Genomic DNA, 14,396 nt, shown 5'->3' on the forward strand with positions numbered 1-14,396 from the left:
ATGTGGTGCCCTCCATACAGTAATAGTGCCCCCTACATAGGTGCACATGTGGTGCCCTCCATACAGTAATAGTGCCCCCTACATAAGTGCACATGTGGTGCCCTCCATACAGTAATAGTGCCCCCTACATAAGTGCACATGTGGTGCCCTCCATACAGTAATAGTGCCCCCTACATAGGTGCACATGTGGTGCCCTCCATACAGTAATAGTGCCCCCTACATAGGTGCACATGTGGTGCCCTCCATACAGTAATAGTGCCCCCTACATAGGTGCACATGTGGTGCCCTCCATACAGTAATAGTGCCCCCTACATAAGTGCACATGTGGTGCCCTCCATACAGTAATAGTGCCCCCTACATAAGTGCACATGTGGTGCCCTCCATACAGTAATAGTGCCCCCTACATAGGTGCACATGTGGTGCCCTCCATACAGTAATAGTGCCCCCTACATAAGTGCACATGTGGTGCCCTCCATACAGTAATAGTGCCCCCTACATAAGTGCACATGTGGTGCCCTCCATACAGTAATAGTGCCCCCTACATAAGTGCACATGTGGTGCCCTCCATACAGTAATAGTGCCCCCTACATAGGTGCACATGTGGTGCCCTCCATACAGTAATAGTGCCCCCTACATGAGTGCACATGTGGTGCCCTCCATACAGTAATAGTGCCCCCTACATAGGTGCACATGTGGTGCCCTCCATACAGTAATAGTGCCCCCTACATAGGTGCACATGTGGTGCCCTCCATACAGTAATAGTGCCCCTTACATAGGTGCACATGTGGTGCCCTCCATACAGTAATAGTGCCCCCTACATAGGTGCACATGTGGTGCCCTCCATACAGTAATAGTGCCCCCTACATAAGTGCACATGTGGTGCCCTCCATACAGTAATAGTGCCCCCTACATAAGTGCACATGTGGTGCCCTCCATACAGTAATAGTGCCCCCTACATAGGTGCACATGTGGTGCCCTCCATACAGTAATAGTGCCCCCTACATAGGTGCACATGTGGTGCCCTCCATACAGTTATAGTGCCCCCTACATAAGTGCACATGTGGTGCCCTCCATACAGTAATAGTGCCCCCTACATAGGTGCACATGTGGTGCCCTCCATACAGTAATAGTGCCCCCTACATAGGTGCACATGTGGTGCCCTCCATACAGTAATAGTGCCCCCTACATAAGTGCACATGTGGTGCCCTCCATACAGTAATAGTGCCCCCTACATAGGTGCACATGTGGTGCCCTCCATACAGTAATAGTGCCCCCTACATAAGTGCACATGTGGTGCCCTCCATACAGTAATAGTGCCCCCTACATAAGTGCACATGTGGTGCCCTCCATACAGTAATAGTGCCCCCTACATAGGTGCACATGTGGTGCCCTCCATACAGTAATAGTGCCCCCTACATAGGTGCACATGTGGTGCCCTCCATACAGTTATAGTGCCCCCTACATAAGTGCACATGTGGTGCCCTCCATACAGTAATAGTGCCCCCTACATAGGTGCACATGTGGTGCCCTCCATACAGTAATAGTGCCCCCTACATAGGTGCACATGTGGTGCCCTCCATACAGTAATAGTGCCCCCTACATAAGTGCACATGTGGTGCCCTCCATGCAGTAATAGTGCCCCCTACATAAGTGCACATGTGGTGCCCTCCATACAGTAATAGTGCCCCCTACATAAGTGCACATGTGGTGCCCTCCATACAGTAATAGTGCCCCCTACATAGGTGCACATGTGGTGCCCTCCATACAGTAATAGTGCCCCCTACATAAGTGCACATGTGGTGCCCTCCTTGCAGTAATAGTGCCCCCTACATGAGTGCACATGTGGTGCCCTCCATACAGTAATAGTGCCCCCTACATAGGTGCACATGTGGTGCCCTCCATACAGTAATAGTGCCCCCTACATAAGTGCACATGTGGTGCCCTCCATACAGTAATAGTGCCCCCTACATAAGTGCACATGTGGTGCCCTCCATACAGTAATAGTGCCCCCTACATAGGTGCACATGTGGTGCCCTCCATACAGTAATAGTGCCCCCTACATAAGTGCACATGTGGTGCCCTCCATACACTTATAGTGCCCCCTACATAAGTGCACATGTGGTGCCCTCCATACAGTAATAGTGCCCCCTACATAGGTGCACATGTGGTGCCCTCCATACAGTAATAGTGCCCCCTACATAGGTGCACATGTGGTGCCCTCCATACAGTAATAGTGCCCCCTACATAAGTGCACATGTGGTGCCCTCCATACAGTAATAGTGCCCCCTACATAAGTGCACATGTGGTGCCCTCCATACAGTAATAGTGCCCCCTACATAGGTGCACATGTGGTGCCCTCCATATAGTAATAGTGCCCCCTACATAAGTGCACATGTGGTGCCCTCCATACAGTAATAGTGCCCCCTACATAGGTGCACATGTGGTGCCCTCCATACAGTAATAGTGCCCCCTACATAGGTGCACATGTGGTGCCCTCCATACAGTAATAGTGCCCCTACATAAGTGCACATGTGGTGCCCTCCATACAGTAATAGTGCCCCCTACATAGGTGCACATGTGGTGCCCTCCATACAGTAATAGTGCCCCCTACATAGGTGCACATGTGGTGCCCTCCATACAGTTATAGTGCCCCCTACATAAGTGCACATGTGGTGCCCTCCATACAGTAATAGTGCCCCCTACATAAGTGCACATGTGGTGCCCTCCATACAGTAATAGTGCCCCCTACATAGGTGCACATGTGGTGCCCTCCATACAGTTATAGTGCCCCCTACATAAGTGCACATGTGGTGCCCTCCATACAGTAATAGTGCCCCCTACATAGGTGCACATGTGGTGCCCTCCATACAGTAATAGTGCCCCCTACATAGGTGCACATGTGGTGCCCTCCATACAGTAATAGTGCCCCCTACATAAGTGCACATGTGGTGCCCTCCATGCAGTAATAGTGCCCCCTACATAAGTGCACATGTGGTGCCCTCCATACAGTAATAGTGCCCCCTACATAAGTGCACATGTGGTGCCCTCCATACAGTAATAGTGCCCCCTACATAAGTGCACATGTGGTGCCCTCCATACAGTAATAGTGCCCCCTACATAAGTGCACATGTGGTGCCCTCCATACAGTAATAGTGCCCCCTACATAGGTGCACATGTGGTGCCCTCCATACAGTAATAGTGCCCCCTACATAAGTGCACATGTGGTGCCCTCCTTGCAGTAATAGTGCCCCCTACATGAGTGCACATGTGGTGCCCTCCATACAGTAATAGTGCCCCCTACATAGGTGCACATGTGGTGCCCTCCATACAGTAATAGTGCCCCCTACATAAGTGCACATGTGGTGCCCTCCATACAGTAATAGTGCCCCCTACATAAGTGCACATGTGGTGCCCTCCATACAGTAATAGTGCCCCCTACATAGGTGCACATGTGGTGCCCTCCATACAGTAATAGTGCCCCCTACATAAGTGCACATGTGGTGCCCTCCATACACTTATAGTGCCCCCTACATAAGTGCACATGTGGTGCCCTCCATACAGTAATAGTGCCCCCTACATAGGTGCACATGTGGTGCCCTCCATACAGTAATAGTGCCCCCTACATAGGTGCACATGTGGTGCCCTCCATACAGTAATAGTGCCCCCTACATAGGTGCACATGTGGTGCCCTCCATACAGTAATAGTGCCCCCTACATAGGTGCACATGTGGTGCCCTCCATACAGTAATAGTGCCCCCTACATAAGTGCACATGTGGTGCCCTCCATACAGTAATAGTGCCCCCTACATAGGTGCACATGTGGTGCCCTCCATACAGTAATAGTGCCCCCTACATAAGTGCACATGTGGTGCCCTCCATACAGTAATAGTGCCCCCTACATAAGTGCACATGTGGTGCCCTCCATACAGTAATAGTGCCCCCTACATAGGTGCACATGTGGTGCCCTCCATATAGTAATAGTGCCCCCTACATAAGTGCACATGTGGTGCCCTCCATACAGTAATAGTGCCCCCTACATAGGTGCACATGTGGTGCCCTCCATACAGTAATAGTGCCCCCTACATAGGTGCACATGTGGTGCCCTCCATACAGTAATAGTGCCCCTACATAAGTGCACATGTGGTGCCCTCCATACAGTAATAGTGCCCCCTACATAGGTGCACATGTGGTGCCCTCCATACAGTAATAGTGCCCCCTACATAGGTGCACATGTGGTGCCCTCCATACAGTAATAGTGCCCCCTACATAGGTGCACATGTGGTGCCCTCCATACAGTAATAGTGCCCCCTACATAAGTGCACATGTGGTGCCCTCCATACAGTAATAGTGCCCCCTACATAAGTGCACATGTGGTGCCCTCCATACAGTAATAGTGCCCCTACATAAGTGCACATGCGGTGCCCTCCATACAGTAATAGTGCCCCCTACATAGGTGCACATGTGGTGCCCTCCATACAGTAATAGTGCCCCCTACATAAGTGCACATGTGGTGCCCTCCATACAGTAATAGTGCCCCCTACATAGGTGCACATGTGGTGCCCTCCATACAGTAATAGTGCCCCCTACATAGGTGCACATGTGGTGCCCTCCATACAGTAATAGTGCCCCCTACATAGGTGCACATGTGGTGCCCTCCATACAGTAATAGTGCCCCCTACATAAGTGCACATGTGGTGCCCTCCATACAGTAATAGTGCCCCCTACATAGGTGCACATGTGGTGCCCTCCATACAGTAATAGTGCCCCCTACATAAGTGCACATGTGGTGCCCTCCATACAGTAATAGTGCCCCCTACATAGGTGCACATGTGGTGCCCTCCATACAGTAATAGTGCCCCCTACATGAGTGCACATGTGGTGCCCTCCATACAGTAATAGTGCCCCCTACATAGGTGCACATGTGGTGCCCTCCATACAGTAATAGTGCCCCCTACATAAGTGCACATGTGGTGCCCTCCATACAGTAATAGTGCCCCCTACATAAGTGCACATGTGGTGCCCTCCATACAGTAATAGTGCCCCCTACATAGGTGCACATGTGGTGCCCTCCATACAGTAATAGTGCCCCCTACATAAGTGCACATGTGGTGCCCTCCATACAGTTATAGTGCCCCCTACATAAGTGCACATGTGGTGCCCTCCATACAGTAATAGTGCCCCCTACATAGGTGCACATGTGGTGCCCTCCATACAGTAATAGTGCCCCCTACATAGGTGCACATGTGGTGCCCTCCATACAGTAATAGTGCCCCCTACATAGGTGCACATGTGGTGCCCTCCATACAGTAATAGTGCCCCCTACATAAGTGCACATGTGGTGCCCTCCATACAGTAATAGTGCCCCCTACATAAGTGCACATGTGGTGCCCTCCATACAGTAATAGTGCCCCCTACATAAGTGCACATGTGGTGCCCTCCATACAGTAATAGTGCCCCCTACATAGGTGCACATGTGGTGCCCTCCATACAGTAATAGTGCCCCCTACATAGGTGCACATGTGGTGCCCTCCATACAGTAATAGTGCCCCCTACATAAGTGCACATGTGGTGCCCTCCATACAGTAATAGTGCCCCCTACATAAGTGCACATGTGGTGCCCTCCATACAGTAATAGTGCCCCCTACATAAGTGCACATGTGGTGCCCTCCATACAGTAAGCTCCTAACCCTCTTCTTGAGATGAATCAGGCGGCATTCCTCCCCTGCCTTGTCAGGTTGATATGGTGATGTCACTGCATCCCACCAGCCTGCGCCGTGGTCCCAGTATGTGATCGGCCGCGGTGGTTGGGTGTTGTTGTGGCCCCCCGGTAATGGAGCTCCGGTGACGGGGTCAGTATAATGGGGTGTTGCTGTGGCCCCCTGGTAATGGAGCTCCGGAGACGGGGTCAGTATAAGGGGGTGTTGCTGTGGCCCCCCGGTAATGGAGCTCCGGTGACAGAGTCAGTATAATGGGGTGTTGCTGTGGCCCCCCGGTAATGGAGCTCCGGTGACGGGGTCAGTATAATGGGGTGTTGCTGTGGCCCCCTGGTAATGGAGCTCCGGTGACGGGGTCAGTATAATGGGGTGTTGCTGTGGCCCCCTGGTAATGGAGCTCCGGTGACAGGGTCAGTATAATAGGGTGTTGCTGTGGCCCCCCGGTAATGGAGCTCTGGTGACGGGGTCAGTATAATGGGGTGTTGCTGTGGCCCCCCGGTAATGGAGCTCTGGTGACGGGGTCAGTATAATGGGGTGTTGCTGTGCCCCCCCCCCCTAATGGAGCTCCGGTGACGGGGTCAGTATAATGGTGTGTTGCTGTGGCCCCCCGGTAATGGAGCTCCGGTGACGGGGTCAGTATAATGGGGTGTTGCTGTGGCCCTCTGGTAATGGAGCTCCGGTGACGGGGTCAGTATAATGGGGTGTTGCTGTGGCCCTCCGGTAATGGAGCTCCGGTGACAGGGTCAGTATAATGGGGGTGTTGCTGTGGCCCCCCGGTAATGGAGCTCCGGTGACGGGGTCAGTATAATGGGGTGTATTGCTGTGGCCCCCCCGGTAATGGAGCTCTGGTGACGGGGTCAGTATAATGGGGTGTTGGTGTGGCCCCCCGGTAATGGAGCTCCGGTGACGGGGACAGTATAATGGGGTGTTGCTGTGGCCCCCCGGTAATGGAGCTCCGGTGACGGGGTCAGTATAATGGGGTGTTGCTGTGGCCCCCTTGTAATGGAGCTCCGGTGACGGGGTCAGTATAATGGGGTGTTGCTGTGGCCCCCCGGTAATGGAGCTTCGGTGACAGGGTCAGTATAATGGGGTGTTGCTGTGGCCCCCCGGTAATGGAGCTCCGGTGACGGGGTCAGTATAATGGGGTGTTGCTGTGGCCCCCTGGTAATGGAGCTCCGGTGACGGGGTCAGTATAATGGGGTGTTGCTGTGGCCCCCCGGTAATGGAGCTCCGGTGACGGGGTCAGTATAATGGGGTGTTGCTGTGGCCCCCCGGTAATGGAGCTCCGGTGACGGGGTCAGTATAATGGGGTGTTGCTGTGGCCCCCTGGTAATGGAGCTCCGGTGACGGGGTCAGTATAATGGGGTGTTGCTGTGGCCCCCTGGTAATGGAGCTCCGGTGACAGGGTCAGTATAATGGGGTGTTGCTGTGGCCCCCCGGTAATGGAGCTCCGGTGACGGGGTTCAGTATAATGGGGTGGTGCTGGGGCCCTCCGATAATGGAGCTCCGGTGACGGGGTCAGTATAATGGGGTGTTGCTGTGGCCCTCCGGTAATGGAGCTCCGGTGATGGGGTCAGTATAATGGGGTGTTGCTGAGGCCCCCCGGTAATGGAGCTCCGGTGACTGGGTCAGTATAATGAGGTGTTGCTGTGGCCCCCCGGTAATGGAGCTCCGGTGACAGGGTCAGTATAATGGGGTGTTGGTGTGGCCCCCTGGTAATGGAGCTCTGGTGACGGGGTCAGTATAATGGGGTGTTGCTGTGGCACCCTGGTAATGGAGCTCCAGTGACGGGGTCAGTATAATGGGGTGTTGCTGTGGCCCCCCGGTAATGGAGCTCTGGTGACGGGGTCAGTATAATGGGGTGTTGGTGTGGCCCCCTGGTAATGGAGCTCCGGTGACGGGGTCAGTATAATGGGGTGTTGCTGAGGCCCCCCGGTAATGGAGCTCCGGTGACTGGCTCAGTATAATGGGGTGTTGCTGTGCCCCCCGGTAATGGAGCTCCGTTGACGGGGTCAGTATAATGGGGTGTTGCTGTGCCCCCCGGTAATGGAGCTCCGTTGACGGGGTCAGTATAATGGGGTGTTGCCGTGGCCCCCCGGTAATGGAGCTCCGGTGACGGGGTCAGTATAATGGGGTGTTGCTGCGGCCCCCGGTAATGGAGCTCCGGTGACAGGGTCAGTATAATGGGGTGTTGCTGAGGCCCCCCGGTAATGGAGCTCCGGTGACGGGGTCAGTATAATGGTGTGTTGCTGTGGCCCCCCGGTAATGGAGCTCCGGTGACGGGGTCAGTATAATGGGGTGTTGCTGAGGCCCCCCGGTAATGGAGCTCCGGTGACGGGGTCAGTATAATGGGGTGTTGCTGCGGCCCCCCGGTAATGGAGCTCCGGTGACGGGGTCAGTATAATGGGGTGTTGGTGTGGCCCCCTGGTAATGGAGCTCTGGTGACGGGGTCAGTATAATGGGGTGTTGCCGTGGCCCCCTGGTAATGGAGCTCCGGTGACAGGGTCAGTATAATGGGGTGTTGCCGTGGCCCCCTGGTAATGGAGCTCCGGTGACGGGGTCAGTATAATGGGGTGTTGCTGTGGCCCCCTGGTAATGGAGCTCCTGTGACAGGGTCAGTATAATGGGGTGTTGCTGTGGCCCCCCGGTAATGGAGCTCCGGTGACGGGGTTCAGTATAATGGGGTGTTGCCGTGGCCCCCCGGTAATGGAGCTCCGGTGACGGGGTCAGTATAATGGGGTGTTGCTGTGGCCCCCTGGTAATGGAGCTCCGGTGACGGGGTCAGTATAATGGGGTGCTGCGGCGGCCCCCCGGTAATGGAGCTCCGGTGACGGGGTCAGTATAATGGGGTGTTGCTGCGGCCCCCCCGGTAATGGAGCTCCGGTGACGGGGTCAGTATAATGGGGTGTTGCTGTGGCCCCCTGGTAATGGAGCTCCGGTGACGGGGTCAGTATAATGGGGTGTTGCTGTGGCCCCCTGGTAATGGAGCTCCTGTGACAGGGTCAGTATAATGGGGTGTTGCTGTGGCCCCCCGGTAATGGAGCTCCGGTGACGGGGTTCAGTATAATGGGGTGTTGCCGTGGCCCCCCGGTAATGGAGCTCCGGTGACGGGGTCAGTATAATGGGGTGTTGCCGTGGCCCCCTGGTAATGGAGCTCCGGTGACGGGGTCAGTATAATGGGGTGTTGCCGTGGCCCCCCGGTAATGGAGCTCCGGTGACGGGGTCAGTATAATGGGGTGTTGCGGCGGCCCCCCGGTAATGGAGCTCCGGTGACGGGGTCAGTATAATGGGGTGTTGCCGTGGCCCCCCGGTAATGGAGCTCCGGTGACGGGGTTCAGTATAATGGGGTGTTGCCGTGGCCCCCCGGTAATGGAGCTCCGGTGACGGGGTCAGTATAATGGGGTGTTGCCGTGGCCCCCTGGTAATGGAGCTCCGGTGACGGGGTCAGTATAATGGGGTGTTGCCGTGGCCCCCCGGTAATGGAGCTCCGGTGACGGGGTCAGTATAATGGGGTGTTGCCGTGGCCCCCTGGTAATGGAGCTCCGGTGACGGGGTCAGTATAATGGGGTGTTGCGGCGGCCCCCCGGTATGGAGCTCTGCTCGTCTAGTGATAATTGCCATGACGTGCTCTGCCGAGGTCACACAGGTTTTACAGTCACGTTCCTCTTCGCTCGGTCAGCTTTTCACTACTTTTATAGTTTTATATGAGAGTCGCTCCCCTCCCCCAGCTACAACATAAATCCTTACACAACTCCTAACATCTGCCCACAACTCCTAACATCCACCTTTCTCACTGATCACCGCATGTCATATTGTGGTCACTACCCCGCTCATCTTCTGTAATCCGGTAATGTGGGGGATCCTGTATGTTAGACCGTCACATTTGTCTCTGCTCTGTCATGGAGGTCTCTTCTTCTCCTGTGTGTGGCCCTGGGGTCTCTGCTCTGCCAGTTTATGGTCTTGGAAATATCTGCTCTGCCTGTGTGTGGTCTGGAGGTCTCTGCTCTGCCTGTGTGTGGTCTGGAGGTCTCTGCTCTGCCTGTGTGTGGTCTGGAGGTCTCTGCTCTGTCTGTGTGTGGTCTAGGGAGGTCTCTGCTCGTCCTGTGCGTGGTCTGGAGACCTTTGCTCTGCCCTGCCTATATGTGTTTTGGAAGCCTTTGGAGTCCTCTACGTTGTAGAAACAGGACAGAAACTCAATGCAACGATGAGGTCCCACCACCACACAATTAAAGAGAAGAAGCTGCACTTTCCTGTGGCTAAGCATTTCTGTAGACCAGGACACGATGAAGAACACATGAAAGTTCTCATAAGGTAACTTCAAATCCCAAAGAGCTAGAAGAATTTGGGAATACAAATTTATAACACTGTTTGACACTTAGAATACTGGACTGAATTTGTCCCCGGTATTTTTGACACACTACAAGATCTAAAGAGTCTTCTATACACATAGTCGGGGCACCAGGTCTCTGAGAGAACATCAATTTAGAGACCATAAAACTTTCACACCCCTCATCTGTGAGATAATTAAGGACTCCGTCTCAAGATCTTTGATATTCTGTTCTTCAAATGTCCATTCATTCCCCCATGTCTCTGTTCTTATTGTATATATTACTGTTTCTTCATATATTCTTGTAGTCCGCCTGATGAAGGGACTGGTGATGTCTCGAAAGCTCGCTATGTAACCTCATTACTTCTATCTTTGTTAGCCATTAAAAGGTATCAAACCTGCAATACTCTTATTTTGTTTCTCTTAATGAGAGCACTAAACTTAGAAGTCCTTCCACCACCTATTTGTGGTCCTGGAGGCCTCTGCTCTGCTTATGTGTGGCGTGGGAAGGTCACTGCACTACCTTTGTGTTGTCTGGAGACCTTTCTTAGTTGTGGTCTGTAGATCTCTGCTGTTCATATATGTGCTTTGGAGGTCTCTACACTGCCGGTATGTGGTCTAGATGTCTAAGCTCTTGTTACATGTGGTCCTGGAGGTCTCTGCTCTCCATGTGCATGGTCTGGAATCTGAATGTCTCTGCTCTCCCTATGTGTGGTATGGAGGTTTCTTTTCCTACTATGTGTGGACCTGGATGTCTCAGCACTCTCTGTGGTAACATGATGTCTCCTTCTCCTTTATGTAGTGTGGAGGTCTCTGAGCCCCTTTTTGTGGTATGGAGGTCTCTGTTCCTCCTATGTGTGGTCCTAGAGGTCTCAGCACTTTGTTTCTGTGGTACCGAAGGTCTCTGGTCCTATTATATGTAGGAAGGAGGTCTCTACTTCTCCTATATGTTGCCCTAGAGGTCTCTGCTTCTCCTATAGGTAGTGTATAGGTCTCTGGTCCTCCTGTATGTGGTCTGGAGATCTCTGCTCCTCCTATATGTAGTGTGGAGGTCTCTGGTCCTCCTATATGTGGTTCTGGATGTTTCCAGTCCTCCTGTATGTGTTCCTGGATGTCTTTGGTCCTCCTAAATGTAGCTTGGAGGTCTCTGGTCCTGGATGTTTCTGGTCCTCCTGTATGTGGTCCTGGATGTTTCTGGTCCTCCTGTATGTGGTCCTGGATGTTTCTGGTCCTCCTGTATGTGGTCCTGGATGTTTCTGGTCCTCCTATAGGTGTTCCTGGATGTTTCTGGTCCTCCTATAGGTGTTCCTGGATGTCTCTGGTTCTCATATACAGTATGTAGTTTGGAGATCTCTGGTCCTATTATGTGGTCTGGAGGTCTTTGGTCCTCCTATATGTGGTCTGGAGGTTTATGGTTCACTTATATGTGGTTCTGGAGGTCTCAGCACTCTCTCTCTGTGGTATCATGGAGGTCTCTCCTTCTATATGTAGTGTTGATGTCTCTGCTCCTCCTATATGTGGTCTGAAGGTTTCTGCTTCTCCTATGTGTGGCTATGGAAGTCTCTGCTCCTCCTATGTGTAATACAGAGGTCTCTATTTCTCTTATTTGTGGTCTGGAGGTCTCTGCTCCTATATGTAGTGTGGAGGTGTGTGTTCCTTATATGTGATCTGAAGGTCTCTGCTCCTCCTATATGTAGTGTGGAGGTCTCCAGTCCTCCTGTATGTAGCATCCTGGATCTTTCTGGTCCTCTGATATGTGATCCTGTATGTTTCTAGTCCTCCTATATGTGGTCCTGGATGTCTCTGCTCCTCCAATATGGTGTCCTGGAGGTCTCTGGTCATCTTATGTGGTCTGGAGGTCTCTGCTTCTCCTATAAGTAGTTTGGAGGCCTCTGCTCCTCCTATAGTTAGTGTGGTCTTAAGGTCTCTGCTCCTCTTTTGTGTGGTCCTGGAGGTCTCTGCACTCTCTCTGGTATCATGGAGGCCTCTGGTCCTCTTATATGTGGTTTGGAGGTCTCTGCTCCTCCTCTATGTAGTGTGGAGGTCTCCAGTCCTCCTGTATGTAGTCCTGGATCTTTCTGGTCCTCTGATATGTGATGCTGTATGTTTCTAGTCCTCCTATATGTGGTCTGGAGGTCTCTGGTCCTCCTATATGTGGTCTGGAGGTTTATGGTTCACTTATATGTGGTTCTGGAGGTCTCAGCACTCTCTCTCTGTGGTATCATGGAGGTCTCTCCTTCTATATGTAGTGTTGATGTCTCTGCTCCTCCTATATGTGGTCTGAAGGTTTCTGCTTCTCCTATGTGTGGCTATGGAAGTCTCTGCTCCTCCTATGTGTAATACAGAGGTCTCTATTTCTCTTATTTGTGGTCTGGAGGTCTCTGCTCCTATATGTAGTGTGGAGGTGTGTGTTCCTTATATGTGATCTGAAGGTCTCTGCTCCTCCTATATGTAGTGTGGAGGTCTCCAGTCCTCCTGTATGTAGCATCCTGGATCTTTCTGGTCCTCTGATATGTGATCCTGTATGTTTCTAGTCCTCCTATATGTGGTCCTGGATGTCTCTGCTCCTCCAATATGGTGTCCTGGAGGTCTCTGGTCATCTTATGTGGTCTGGAGGTCTCTGCTTCTCCTATAAGTAGTTTGGAGGCCTCTGCTCCTCCTATAGTTAGTGTGGTCTTAAGGTCTCTGCTCCTCTTTTGTGTGGTCCTGGAGGTCTCTGCACTCTCTCTGGTATCATGGAGGCCTCTGGTCCTCTTATATGTGGTTTGGAGGTCTCTGCTCCTCCTCTATGTAGTGTGGAGGTCTCCAGTCCTCCTGTATGTAGTCCTGGATCTTTCTGGTCCTCTGATATGTGATCCTGGATGTTTCTTGTCCTCCTATATGTGGTCTGGAGGTCTATGGTCGTCCTATGGTATGGGTGGTGCTGGAGGTCTTTCTTTACTCCTATGTGTGGTCTGTAGGTCTTAGCCCCTCCTATGTGTGGTCCTGGAGGTCTTAGCCCCTCCTATGTGTGGTCCTGGAGGTCTTAGCCCCTCCTATGTGTGGTCCTGGAGGTCTTAGCCCCTCCTATGTGTGGTCCTGGAGGTCTTAGCCCCTCCTATGTGTGGTCCTGGAGGTCTTAGCCCCTCCTATGTGTGGTCCTGGAGGTCTTAGCCCCTCCTATGTGTGGTCCTGGAGGTCTTAGCCCCTCCTATGTGTGGTCCTGGAGGTCTTAGCCCCTCCTATGTGTGGTCCTGGAGGTCTTAGCCCCTCCTATGTGTGGTCCTGGAGGTCTCAGCTCCTCCTATGTGTGGTTCTGGAGGCCTTAGCCCCTCCTATGTGTGGTCTAGAGGTCTCTGTTCCTCCTATATGTGTTCTGGAGCGCTCTGCTCCCCATGTGTGGTCTTGAGGTCGCTGCTCTTCCTATATGTTGTCTGGAGGTCTCTGCTCCCCCTCTATGTGGTCTGGAGGTCACTACTCCCCCTATATGAGGTCTGGAGGTCTCTGCTCCTCCTATATGTGATCTGGAGGTCTCTGCTCCTCCTATATGTGGTCTGGAGGTCTCTGCTCCTCCTATATGTTGTCTGGAGGTCTCTGCTCTTCCTATTTGTGTTCTGGAGGTCTCGGCACTCTCTGTTATATCATGGAGTTCACTTTTTCTGTCACCATCTTTTATTATCCAGCACCTGTGGGGTTAATGAGTCTGATTTGCGTAATGCCTTTATGATATCGTTTATGCGTGTACTTTGTGTCTTTCTGCCGACCAAGGGTGAAGAGCAACGATGAGCGGAACGAGCAGCATCCCCCCACAGCAGTGAGGAGGTGAGTGTCGCCTTGTAGTGGGAGGAGCCATCTCTGTACCTCACAGACCTTTCACCTTTCTCACCCTATAGTGGGAGGAGCCATCTCTGTACCTCACAGACCTTTCACCTGTCTCACCCGATAATAGGAGAAGCCATCTCTCTACCTCATAGACCTTTCACCTCTCTCACCCGATAATGGGAGGTGCCATCTCTCTACCTCACAGACCTTTCACCTCTCTCACCCGATAATGGGAGGTGCCATCTCTCTACCTCACAGACCTTTTACCTGTCTCACCCTATAGTGGGAGGAGCCATCTCTGTACCTCACAGACCTTTTCCCTGTCTCACCCTAGTGGGAGGAGCCATCTCTGTACCTCACAGACCTTTCACCTGTCTCACCCTATAGTGGGAGGAGCCATCTCTGTACCTCACAGACCTTTCACCTGTCTCAACTTAGTGGGAGGAGCCATCTCTGTGCCTCACAGACCTTTCACCTGTCTCACCTTATAGTGGGAGGAGCCATATCTGTACCTCCCAGACCTTTCACCTGTCTCACCTTATAGTGGGAGGAGC

General features: G+C 52.6%; 1 protein-coding gene across 3 annotated transcripts in view; it reads left to right on the top strand.

Moving 5' to 3' along the window:
* SLC52A2 (solute carrier family 52 member 2) overlaps nt 1-14,396 on the top strand; it is a 129,440-nt gene that overhangs the window by 41,074 nt on the left and 73,970 nt on the right. The window contains exons 1-2 of one of the 3 annotated variants that reach the window (XM_040433725.1): nt 10,390-10,430; nt 13,789-13,842. The exons of the other annotated variants lie outside the window; for them this stretch is intronic. The gene's annotated coding sequence lies outside the window, so the exon portion shown is untranslated. Of the gene's footprint in view, nt 1-10,389; nt 10,431-13,788; nt 13,843-14,396 lie in introns of those variants that run through there. 3 annotated transcript variants of the gene reach the window in all.

Source organism: Bufo bufo, chromosome 5 (assembly GCF_905171765.1).
Source record: "Bufo bufo chromosome 5, aBufBuf1.1, whole genome shotgun sequence".
Lineage (NCBI taxonomy): Eukaryota > Metazoa > Chordata > Amphibia > Anura > Bufonidae > Bufo > Bufo bufo.